The sequence below is a fragment of the Camelina sativa genome, chromosome 12 (genome assembly GCF_030686135.1).
Source record: "Camelina sativa cultivar CO46 ecotype springtype chromosome 12, ASM3068613v1".
NCBI lineage: Eukaryota > Viridiplantae > Streptophyta > Magnoliopsida > Brassicales > Brassicaceae > Camelina > Camelina sativa.
In genome coordinates, this window is record NC_141891.1 from 36252484 (window position 1) to 36264764 (window position 12281).

Below are 12281 nucleotides of genomic sequence, written 5' to 3' on the forward strand. Positions count from 1 at the left end.
CTGCCCACATTGCCTTATACTCTAGTTCAACTGGCAAATGACAAGACTTTCCATAGAGAAGGTTGAAAGGAGTTGTTCCAATTGGTGTCTTATAGGCAGTTCTATATGCCCATAGAGCATCATCTAGCTTCTTTGCCCAGTCCTTCCTTGTGATACCAACTGTTTTCTCAAGAATGGACTTGATTTCTCTGTTTGAAATCTCAACCTGACCACTAGTTTGGGGATGGTAAGGTGTAGCAACCTTATGCTTCACTCCATGCTTCTTGAGAAGACTCTCAAAGACCTTGTTGATAAAGTGTTTCCCTCACTCACTAATGACCACTCTTGGAATACCAAACCTTGGGAAGAAGATTGTCTTGAACAACTTCAACACTACCTTAGCATCATTGGTAAGACTAGCTATGGCTTCAACCCATTTAGAGACATAATCAACAGCCACAAGTATGTAATTGTTACCATAGGAAGAAGGAAATGGTCCTATGAAGTCAATACCCCACACATCAAACACTTCAACCTCTAAAATAGGATTTTGTGGCATTTCATTTCTCCTGCTGATATTTCCTCTTCTTTGACATGAATCACACTTGGAGATGATCTCTTGAGTGTCTTTGAACATTGTAGGCCACCACAACCCAGCTTGAAGAATCTTTGTGACTGTTTTGAATGTAGCAAAGTGACCTCCATAGGCTGCTCCATGACATAGTTCTACTAACCCTTCAATCTCCTCCTTGGCAACATATCTCCTATAAATCTTGTCTTTACAAAGAGTGTAGAGGTATGGTGCATCCCAATAGTAGTTGTTGATGTCTTTGAATAGGACCATTCTCTTCCAACCTCATGACCTCTCCAAGCTTCTTCCAAGTCTCATTGGTGTTGTCAAGCAGTTGAATCGCCATTATCTGTTCTTCAGGAAGTGCATCATTGATTGGAATCTCATTGTCAATCCTTAATCTTGATAGATGATCAGCTACTCCATTCTCAATGCCCTTCTTGTCTTTAATCTCCAAATCAAACTCTTGAAGTAGCAAAATCCATCTCAACAGCCTTGGTTTAGCATCCTTCTTTGCTAAGAGATATTTCAATGCTCCATGATCAGTGTGAACAACCACTTTTGAACCCACCAAGTATTGCCTAAACTTCTCAAATGCAAAGATAATAGCTAGGAGCTCTTTTTCTGTTGTAGCATACTTGACTTGAGCTTCATACAAGGTTCTACTTGCATAGTATATAACATGAAGCTTCTTATCTTTTCTTTGACCAAGCACAGCTCCAACTGCATAGTCACTAGCATCACACATGATTTCAAATGGCAAATTCCAATCTGGGGCTTGAACTATTGGAGCACTAATCAACTCTTCCTTTATCTTTTTGAAAGCTTGAAGACACTCCTCATTGAACTCAAACTCAACTTCCTTACACAAAAGCCTTGTAAGAGGTCTAGCAATCTTTGAGAAGTCTTTAATGAACCTCCTATATAACCCAGCATGGCCCAAAAAGCTTCTTATTCCCTTGACCGAATTTGGAGGTGCTAGATTGGTCATCACATCAATCTTAGCTCTATCAACTTCAATGCCTTTCTCAGAGATCTTATGACCCAAAACAATCCCTTCCTTCACCATGAAGTGACATTTCTCCCAATTCAAGACCAAATTTGTTTCCTCACACCTTCTTAAGACCCTGCACAAATTAGAAAGACAACCAGAAAAAGAATCTTCATAGACGGAGAAGTCTTCCATGAAAACCTCCACAACATCCTCAATTAGATCAGAAAAAATTGACATCACGCATCTTTGGAATGTAGCTGGAGCATTACACAATCCAAATGGCATCCTTCTATAAGCAAAAGTACCATAAGGACATGTGAAAGTGGTCTTTTCTTGATCATTTGGATGTATGGGGATTTGAAAGAAACCATAATAACCATCAAGAAAGCAATAATGAGTATGACTAGCAAGCCTCTCTAGCATTTGATCAATGAATGGTAAAGGAAAATGATCTTTCCTAGATGCAGCATTGAGTCTCCTATAATCAATACACATTCTATGACCAGTTATAGTTCTTGTAGGAATCAACTCATCTTTATCATTCTTAACAACTGTAACTCCTCCTTTCTTTGGTACCACATGTACAGGAGAAACCCATGTACTATCCAATATTGGATATATGATACCAGCATCAAGGAGTTTAAGAATCTCTTTCCTCACCACATCCCTTAAGTTAGGGTTTAACCTTCTTTTTGGTTCAATGGAAGTCATTGATTCATCATCTAAATGAATCATATGCATGCAAAGAGTTTCAGAAATCCCTTTTATGTCATCAAGTGAATAACCAATAGCTCTCCTAAACTTTTTCAATTCACCAAGAAGAGTAACAGTTTCATGTTCACTAAGCTCCTCATTGATAATGACAGGGTAAGTAGAGTTTTTACCTAGGAAAGCATACCTTAGCCCCTTAGGGAGTGGTTTGAGTTCAATCTTGGGTGCCTTAAGCTCACTCCAATCCTCATTCAAACTTAGCTCAACTGAACACACCAATTGCTCTTTCAACTCAAGGAAGCTTCCACCATCTTTAGAAGGCTTGTGAGAGTCAAGAATCTTTTGATATCCTTCACTATCCTCCTTAAGTAACCCAAACTCTCCTTGCTTAACTGTCAAAGTGCTTTGGAGCTCATCTTCTATGGCCAATTCCTCCAAAAGCTCATCAGCTAAAGCTTCCATTTTCTCAATCCAATTGTAGGCTTCCTCATCACTTGGTTGATGTCAAAAGTCAAAGCTTCCTTTCCCAAATTCAACTGTATCTTCCCACCTTTCATATCAATCATTGTTCCAGCAGTTCTTAGGAATGGTCTCCCAAAAATGAGTGGATCCTTTGGTTCTTCATCCATTTCAAGAACAACAAAGTCGGTTGGAATCTCAAAATGACCAATCATCACCGGGATATCTTCAAGCACTCCAACCGGGGTTCTAATTGATCTATCAGCAAGAACAAGGGTGATCATACACTTCTTGTAGTATGTGAAACCCAATCTCTTAGCAACCAAGAGAGGCATCAAACTCACACTAGACCCCAAATCACATAAGCAATGGCCAAAAGATAAAGGTCCTAGAGTGCAAGGGAGAGTGAAGCTACCAGGATCTTCAAGCTTCTTTGCCACCACTTTGTTTTGAATGATAGCAGTACACTCATGAGTCAAGATATCCATTCCTTGGAGAGCTTTCTTCTTCTCCAAAACTGCATCCTTGAGGAACTTGCTGTAAGAGGGGTTCAACAAGAATGCATCAATGATAGGCATTGTGATAGCAACATCCTTCATTTGTGCATCAAACATGGCTCTATACTTGTCCACTTGTTGCTTCTTGAACCTTCCAGGAAATGGCAGCCTTGGTTCATAAGGTGGAGGCACAAACAGAGTTTCTTTGGCAACACCTTTACTTTTCTTTCAAATTTCATCAATGGTCTTGTCTTGCTTAGGCTCCTCAACCACTTTACTCTTCCCTTTGTCAACCACAACTCCTTCAGCTTCTTTATCTTTACCCAAATCCTTCAATATCAGCTCATCTTCATCATCAATCTCAACCACTACCTCCCCTCCTTTAGGCTCAATGTCCCTATTGAGCTCATTTGTTGGTAGTTGCTTGCCACTCATCAACATTATGGCGTTGACAAACTCCTTTGGGTTTGGTTCTGGTTTTCCCGGTAAGGAACCCATTTGTCTAGTAGAGGATGAGGAAGCTTGTCCTTGGACTTGATTTTTCAACCTTTCAAACTTAGCATTCAACTCACCATATACATTGTCAACCCTGTGGTGTATGGCCTTCATTTTTGTAGCAAGTTCAATGGCTCCTCTCCCTTGTCCTTCTAGGAGTTGTCTAAGTAGAGCATTTGTGTCATCTACTTGACCTTGAGGCTGTGGTGCATGCATTTGTTGTTGAGGTTGGGAATAGCTTTGAGGCTTTGCTTGGTAATTCCCTTGAGGCTTTTGTTGATAATTGGGTTGAGAAGGAAAACCAGGTGGTTTTTGTGGTGGATAAGACTGATCTTGTGGGTTCTCCACATTGGTGCTGCGGTAAGAGAGGTTAGGATGGTTGCGGTAATTGGGATTGAACTTGTTATACCCTTGTCCACCCACATAGTTGACCTCTTCTTGTCCCTCAACACAAGCTTCCATTCCCTCTTGATATACTTGATACACATCACTTTCGGTTACAAAATGGACTGGCTTTTGTGTCGCAAGAATCATCTTATCCATCTTGTCATTCAATGCTTTGATCTCCTTGCGGTGATGCTCATTCATATCATAGTGATCTCTTGGTGTTCTATCATAATCCTCCCCATAGTTACCATCACTTTGAGCAAGATTCTCCACCAAAGTCATACCAACATCAACATCTTGACCAAGGAAGTTTCCATTACTTGCTGTGTCAAGCAACATTCTTATCTTTGGTAGCACTCCTCTGTACAATGTGCTAAGAAGAGACTCCTTGGAGAAACCATGATGAGGACATTGCATAGTATAGCCCTTGAATCTCTCCCATGCTTCACAAAAAATTTCATTTCCCTTTTGTGCAAAGCTTGATATCTCATTTCTCAACCTTGCTGTTCTTGTAGTTGAGAAGAACTTGGAGAGGAAGGCTCTCTTGCATTGATCCCACGAAGTAATGGATCCCACTGGTAGGTTCTTCTCCCATGTCCTAGCTCTATCTCCAAGAGAAAACGGAAAGAGGCGGAGTTTGAATGCATCGTCCGAGATACCATTGATTTTAACTGTCCCACAGATCATGTCAAACTGATCCAAGTGATCAAGAGGGTCTTCCATAGGCAGACCATGGAACTTTGAGCTTTGCACCATGTTGATTTCGTAGTTGTTGTTCTCAACAGCGAGTGCTCTGATTCCTTGGCGGTTCCCATGAATGTTCGGCTGATCAAAGGCTCCAATGACTCGAGGTTGTCTTGGAGGATGGATAAGAGCTTGGTTTTGGTTGGGCTGCTCATTTCCATTATGAGCAGCGGCTGGAGGAGGGTTGTTCTCTATGGCTTGGCGGGCTAAATGGCGGTTCTCTCGTTCAAGTAAGTGAATGTCGTCCACAGGCTTAAACAAGTTGGCTAGGCCGTGGCTCCTCAAGTTCATACAACCTGAAAATCAAAGACAACCCACCAATCCAATCCAAGTAACAAACAGTGCAAAGTAAATGAATAGTCTCAAGCAAAGTTGAAATCCTAATGGTCAATTAAAATGCAAACGGGCAACGGCGCCAAATTGATGTAGTAACTTTCAGTATCAATTATTTATCAATCCACAATTTGCAATCAATCAACACACCAAGAATACACAAACTGCTTAATCTATTCTTAATCAAGTAAAAGTTCTTATGTCACTACTTATCTAATCAAAGTCACTCAAATAAAGTAAACAAGACAATGCAAACTCAAGGCAAACAAACTCAAATAGCAAATATACTGAAAATCAAGAATTAACAAGAGAACCTTGGGAAAGGTAATTGACTTGGGAGATAGCTAATCAATCCTAGATGTCTAAGTAACAATCAAGAAAAATCCTATGGTTAGAACACTAATGCAAATCAATTCATTTCCATGATATAGATCCTATGCTAGTCAAATGATAATCAACAATTTCCAAAGGTAATCAAAAGACAAGCATGCATCAAGAACAAGTTCAAACACCACTAAACACCCTAATCATCAATTTACATTGGCTAGGAATGCAAAGCTCTTTAAAAGTTTGGTTCAGGAATTTCATCAAACACCTTATGGGCATTGGAAATCCTAAAGTCTAGATTTATGCTTGATCAAGGCTATCTAGCAATATTATCACTAATCAAGATAGGAAATGCATAAAATAAACCCTAGACATCAAAGATCAACCATCTATCTCCCTAATCTACCAAGCCCAAAGTTCTTAAAAGATCTACTCACTAATCATCATGATCACACAAAGGAAAGTGGTTTGTCTTTGTGAAATCATAATAAAAGCTTGTAGATTAGGAGATTAGAAAGACAAATTGCTATTAAAACTGGAAAATTCACCAAAGATTCAACAAAACCAAGTATGGAAATGCTTAAGAACCCTAGGTGACTGCTTAACAAAAACTAATACAAGAGATAAATGATAAGATAAGAGATAAGTCTCCACAATTAGGGTTGGAGTATTTATAGGAAAACATAAACTAAACTGGAACAAACCGGATTAAAATTAAACAATTCAGAGAAAACCGGAACAAACCGGGTTTTGGTCTCAAAATGGCACACGATCGACCACTTGATCGACCATTTGGTCGATTGGTCCTCCGTCGTGATCGACCATTTGGTCGATCGGTTGGTCGATCAGCTGAAGTCCCGAAGTCTCGCACCTTGAAGTCTGAAGTCTCGCATGCGTCTCGATCGACCATTTGGTCGATTGCTCGATCGATCGTTCTGGTCTCCGAAGTCTCGACTCGCGTCACGATCGACCATTTGGTCGATCTCATTGGTCGATCGTTTTGTCGTGTGTCATGTCCGAAGGATCCGATAGAGGTTTGATCGACCAAATGGTCGATCGGTTGCTCGATTGCTTGAAGTCCACGAATCCGACAATGTGTTGATCGACCAAATGGTCGATTGGCTGGTCGATTGTTTGGCCTTCTTGCCTTCATTTCCATTTCCTTGCAAATCCTTGACTTATTTGGCTCCAAAGCACACTTTCCTTGCATATCTCCATTCCAATACCTGAGATTCCAACTTGATGCACAATGCAGCCTAAATAACCTAAATGCTCATGAATATGCACAAAACAATGAAGAATTAAGCTTTAAAAACTCATAAAAACACAAGATATCATATGTCTCAAACCCTTTTGCAGCCTGTGGATGTTGTCAATAGGCCTTTGAAGATTGTCTTTCCCATTTGACCTTGTGCGCATCAACAAACAGGAGTACAGACTCGAACAGGCACACGGTCGAGCGCAGGCTCGAGTGGGTGGTCGAGTCGACAGGGAACTGGTGTCTATTTAGATACGGCTTCTGACTCGATCGAGTGTGTGGTCGAGTGGGTACCTGAAACTCAAGACAGCCAAGCAAAAGAAGATTAGAGTTCAGCAACTTCACAAGTGGATAAACGAACTTAATTTTAGACTAATGATGATCCTAAATGTCACAAAAACACTCTCAAATGGGCAACGGCGCCAAATTGAAACACATATGTTTGTGGTATGGATGATGAATGTATGGAATGGTGAGATATGAAATGAATGGATGGCAGGGTGTTTCAATTCCCCTTATGCAGTTGTAGTACAAGAGGTGTCAATCCAATCTGAGAGTTTGTGAATAATCAAGATGTGTATATGGGCCTAAGTTAAGCCAAGTATGCAAAGGATGTTTGTCACTAACAATCCTATTGATGAAATGTAAAGTGCAGAAAGTAAAGCTACTAGAACTAGATGCTAAATGTAAATGAAACAGAATGATTATGGCAATTATGAAGCTAGAACAGAAATAGAAACTATGCTAATGAACTAATGCAAGGCAAGTAATGAACAGAACACTAAGTAAATGCAACAGAAATGCAACTAGAATGAAACAGGAGATAAGACAGGACAACTACAAATCATAAACAAGAGTTTTGGGATGAACTCGAGCAAGCACTCGATCGAGTGTAGATCGAGTGCAGGGTCGAGCTGGACAAATCCGTGAAACAGAGCAATACAAGAAAAACAGAGCAACACAAGAACGAATCAAACAACGATCAAACAACAGGATTAAGACTTAGAAATCAATAAACAAGGAAGACCTTGAGGAGGGATTCATGGGCTGGACTAATGAATGATGCCATCTAACTTGGTCAACAAATCTCAAGCAAACTTTGAGCTAATCTCTAGACATATATTTCTAAGACAAGTGTAATCCACTCTCATGGCAAGAAACAATCAAACCTATGCATCTCTAGACTTGTTCTCACAAAGTAAAGGATCTACACAAGCAGGCATTAAGCAATATGTCTCATACCAAACAAGACCTCTAATCTCATAGCAAGCCTAATGGTAAGCTCTAGATCTAGCCTTATCAATGCTTCTTAAACATTGGTGTGATGCTAAGATGCTTGAAATCAAACCCTACCCTCTCAGTTATAGGATTAGCATTAAGAACATCTAGCCTAGAAGAGATTCTACCACAATCAAGCTTGACCAAAGCAAACAAACCTCAAACACAGCCCAGCCTAACCCATCCTCAAGATCCTAAGCTACTACTCACAAGAACACATGATGAACATCAAAGTCATAAACCCAGAAAATACTGAAACTTGCATCAAATGAAAGATAAAGCAAAGTTCTACAATATTGGAGAAAGAATCAAACTCAAATTCTCAATATTCTGAAAGTTATGAAACCAACAATATTGAAGAATCTAGTATTTTCTCTCTTAAAAAAGTACAAGATCTAAGAAAAATAAAAGTGCAAAAGGAATAATTCCTAAAAGGGTAAAAACTAGGTTTTTGACTATTCTAAAAAGCTGGACTCTTGGTGGCTGTTGGGTACAAGGTCTTTAAATAGAAAAAGTAGTGGAAGCCCTAAAAATGCTAAAAGACAAAATAGTTAGGCGGCTCGGCCAACTCGACCCGGTGCTCGGTCGAGTGACCGGTCGAGTTGGCTTCTCTCGTGCATCTTCCACTCAGTCGAGTCCCTCTCTGCACACGGTCGAGTGTCTGGTCGAGTGGGCGGTCGAGTGGGACTCCGGACCTTGGTTCTTCAGCCTTAACTCTCTTGCTTTCCCTTCATGATTGCTTCACTTCTCCTCAGCATTGCTTCCATGCTCCTTAAGCTCCAAAATCACCTGTTTATGCATGAAAAGATGCAAATACAATGCAACTAAACTTAATGCATGATTAGTCCTAAAGCTATGCAATAATGGTCAAAATGGATAGCAAAAGATGCAAAAGATGCAAAAGATGTGAATATGTTAAGGGAAAACAGGGTAAAATATATGAATATCACTCAGCTGACTGATTTCTTGAACTCGAAATCCGACTCGATCGGCTACTCGGTCGAGTGCATGCTCGAGTGGGTGGTCGAGTGGTTCTTCCAGTTTCTCCCCTTGATTCAAGACGAGCATCACGACGATCCAGGGATCTTTCAGCCGTTTGTTGAGACTTCCTAGTAATCCTTGAAGACATTTTCGAATAGAACTGAGAGGAATATACTCAAAGCTTAAAGTTAATAGGTTAGTGACCCAACAACTAAAAGAACTAAGCTTGAGCAAAAAGATGAACTTTGAGAGAGATTTTAAACTTGAATTTAATTGTTTTGAACAAATGAGAGAGTGTGAGCGGTGTATGATCGAATCAAGCTCTATTTAAAGAAGCTAATGGGACAAAGAGACAAGAGTGGAGCGTCCATACCATTCAAATTTTAAATGGGAATCTTTGACCTGCTTTTTGCTGCCACTCGACCAACACGTGGTCGAGCTCCTTGACCAAAGTTTGAAAATTCAAAATTTTCTTCTTTTTCTTCCCTCCACTCGATCATTCTAGAGAAATGAGAATCGAGTGGGCCTTAGTTCTTCGCCAACTCGGTCGAGTACCTCTCGTGGGCCGGTCGAGTGGGCTTGCGAATCTACTTCCCCAAGTCCAAATCTCTCCATACCCATCTACACTTTCATTGAAAGGCCTGCCCAACACAAACATAAAAGAAAACACATCAAAACTACAAGGAAAATAAAGCTTATTTACAATGATACCTTAGGGACTTCCTCCCTAGTGAGCTTGTTTAGAGTCACTAAGCTTGACTTTCGGTTGCCTTCTTAGGTTTGGTTTGGATACCAAGGAGGTGATGAAATCCTCCCTGGCACCTCTTGATCACAGTGCAGTTGACCCTTGATCACTTCACCCTTAACACACAAACCGTATTTCTTCTTGATTTTGAGCCTTGGTCTTGCCTTCTTCAAAGACCTCTTGTTGAGCTTGACTTGGAGATCCTTCACCAATTCAGTCAACTCTTGAACTAAACCCTTAAGCTTTTCCACTGAATCCTCTTAAAGAGAGAGCTTAGCCTTTGGAGTTGCCTCATCACTTAAGCCTTCATGACCACCTTTGTCCATGATAATAAAAGGTTGATCATCAATGGTAGGAAGGTTGGTTGGGTTATAGATGGTAAACTTCATGGTTATCCCCTCATCAATGTTCAAGGTCACAAGACCTTCCTTAACATCTATAACAGCTCTAACAGTGGCTAAGAATGGCGTCCCTAAAATGATAGGATCTTCAGTCTCCTTATCCATCTCTAGAACCACAAAATCAGTATGAATCCTTGCTTTTCCTATCTTGACTGGAATATTCTCTAACTTGCCAACCACATCTCTGTTTGATCCATCAGCTAAGCATATGTGAAGGTTGGTGGACTTGAACTCAGTGTGCCCAAGCTTTTGTGCTATGGAGTAGGGCATAACACTGATAGATGCTCCCAAGTCACATAAGCACTGGTTGTAGTGAAGATAGCTAAGTGAGCAACGCAGATAGAATGGACCTGGATCCTTAAGCTTAATTGGGATGATAACTCCTCCAAGGTCTTCAAGATCCTTCTCATCTTGAGCTTGAGCCTTCTTCTTTGACAATTCAAGCAAAAAATCCTTATAGAGAGGATATGGATCATACTGTTCCAAGGCAGGTCCTCTCTCTTCTTCTTGGTAAGCAATGATAACCTCTTGTATGGCCATCACTTCCTCTTGTTTCTCAATCACAACTTCTTCCTTCAAAGCTTTCTCATCCTCTTGTTGCAAAGCTATCATCTCCTTTTTCTCAATGATTTCCCTTAGTTCCTTAAGCTTATGTGCCTTGAAACGTCCTAGTAATGGTAGAGGTGGTTTGTAAGGAGGAGGAATGTACTTAGCAGGGTTACCAGCTTTTGTGTCCTCAGCTCGATCGACCACTCAATCAGGCACTCGGTCGAGTGCTGGCTCGAGCACCTGATCGAGTGCAATACCGGATTCAGTCTGCTTTGCACAAACTTCACTCTGAACTTCAAGAAATGACCAATCCTCCTCATCTTGAACTTCACTGTCCTCAGTGACTTCTTCATCAAAGATATGAATGGCTTTTGCAGTGAACTTCCTTGGGTTTTGAACTGCTTTTCCAGGGCGTTGGTTGAGCTTAGGAGCTGAAGTAGAGGCAAGGTTTCTCTCCATAAACTTCACTCTAGAGTTGAGACCTTCAAATTTCATGTTAAGTTCATTATACTGGGATGTGAGCCTTTGATTCAACTCAACAAACTGTTTAGCCTCCTCAATCTTTCCATTGGCTTGCCCAATAACCATTTGCTGCATTATTGCTCTTAAGTCTTGTTCCTGGCCTTGGTTAGTCTGAAACCCTGGTGGGGGACACAATTGGGGCTAGAACACTTGATGCTGCTGCTTGGGTGCATAGTTGTTTTGCTGTTGAGGCTGTTAAGGTGGATAGACTTGGTCTTGTGGATTGGTTACATTGGTGCTTCTATAGGAGAGGTTGTTGTTCTTGAATCCTCCTCCTTGGTTGTAGCCTTTGAATCCACCCTGGTTTTGCATATAACAGAGCTCAGCAAATTCCCTCTCCCCCTCTTGAACTGGAACCTCTTCTTCACCAATGAAGTGAATGGACTTTTGTTGGCTAAGGAGGATCTTGTCAAGCTTCTCATTGACCATCTTCAAATCCTTCTTGTACTTGTCCTCTTGATCAGTGGAGGTGGACCTTATTGTTCTGTCATAGTCCACATTGTAATTGCCATATGACTGAGCAAGATTCTCAGCCACTTCCCGTCCTTCTTCCACATTCTTGTTGAGGAAGTTGCCATTTGAGGTTGTATCAAGAAGCATTCTGATCTTGGGAAGAACTCCTCTATACAAAGTACTTAGTAGGGACTCATTGCTGAAGCCATGGTGAGGACACTGAGTTTGGAATCCTTTAAACCTCTCCCAAGCTTCACAAAAGCTTTCATTATTCCTTTGAGCAAACCCAGAAATTTCATTCCTCAGTCTAGCAGTCCTAGCATTGGAGAAGAACTTGGCCAAGAAAGCCTTCTTGCAAGCATCCCATGTGGTTATTGCTCTAGTTGGAAGTGTCTTCTCCCAGAGATGAGCTTTGTCTCCAAGTGAGAAAGGGAACAGCCTAAGCTTGAAGCCATCTTCACTCACACCATTGATCTTGGTGAGACCACATATCCTATCAAACTCATCAAGGTGGTCTAGGGGATCTTCCATTGGCAACCCATGGAACTTGTTGGCTTGAATCATGGAGATCAATCCACTCTTGATCTCATAATTGTT

The 12281-nt window shown here is 40.9% G+C and overlaps 2 non-coding genes and 1 pseudogene across 2 annotated transcripts; 2 read left to right on the forward strand and 1 right to left on the reverse strand.

The window, feature by feature from the left end:
- Window positions 1–758: 758 nt before the first annotated feature.
- LOC147933170 (uncharacterized) lies at window positions 759–5128 on the reverse strand (annotated as a pseudogene).
- LOC147933171 (small nucleolar RNA R71) lies at window positions 4488–4594 on the forward strand. Its single transcript, XR_015576707.1, has one exon. It is a non-coding gene; the product is annotated as a small nucleolar RNA R71 (small nucleolar RNA).
- A 6758-nt stretch (window positions 5129–11886) lies between the features above and the next one.
- LOC147933172 (small nucleolar RNA R71) lies at window positions 11887–11993 on the forward strand. Its single transcript, XR_015576716.1, has one exon. It is a non-coding gene; the product is annotated as a small nucleolar RNA R71 (small nucleolar RNA).
- Window positions 11994–12281: the final 288 nt, after the last annotated feature.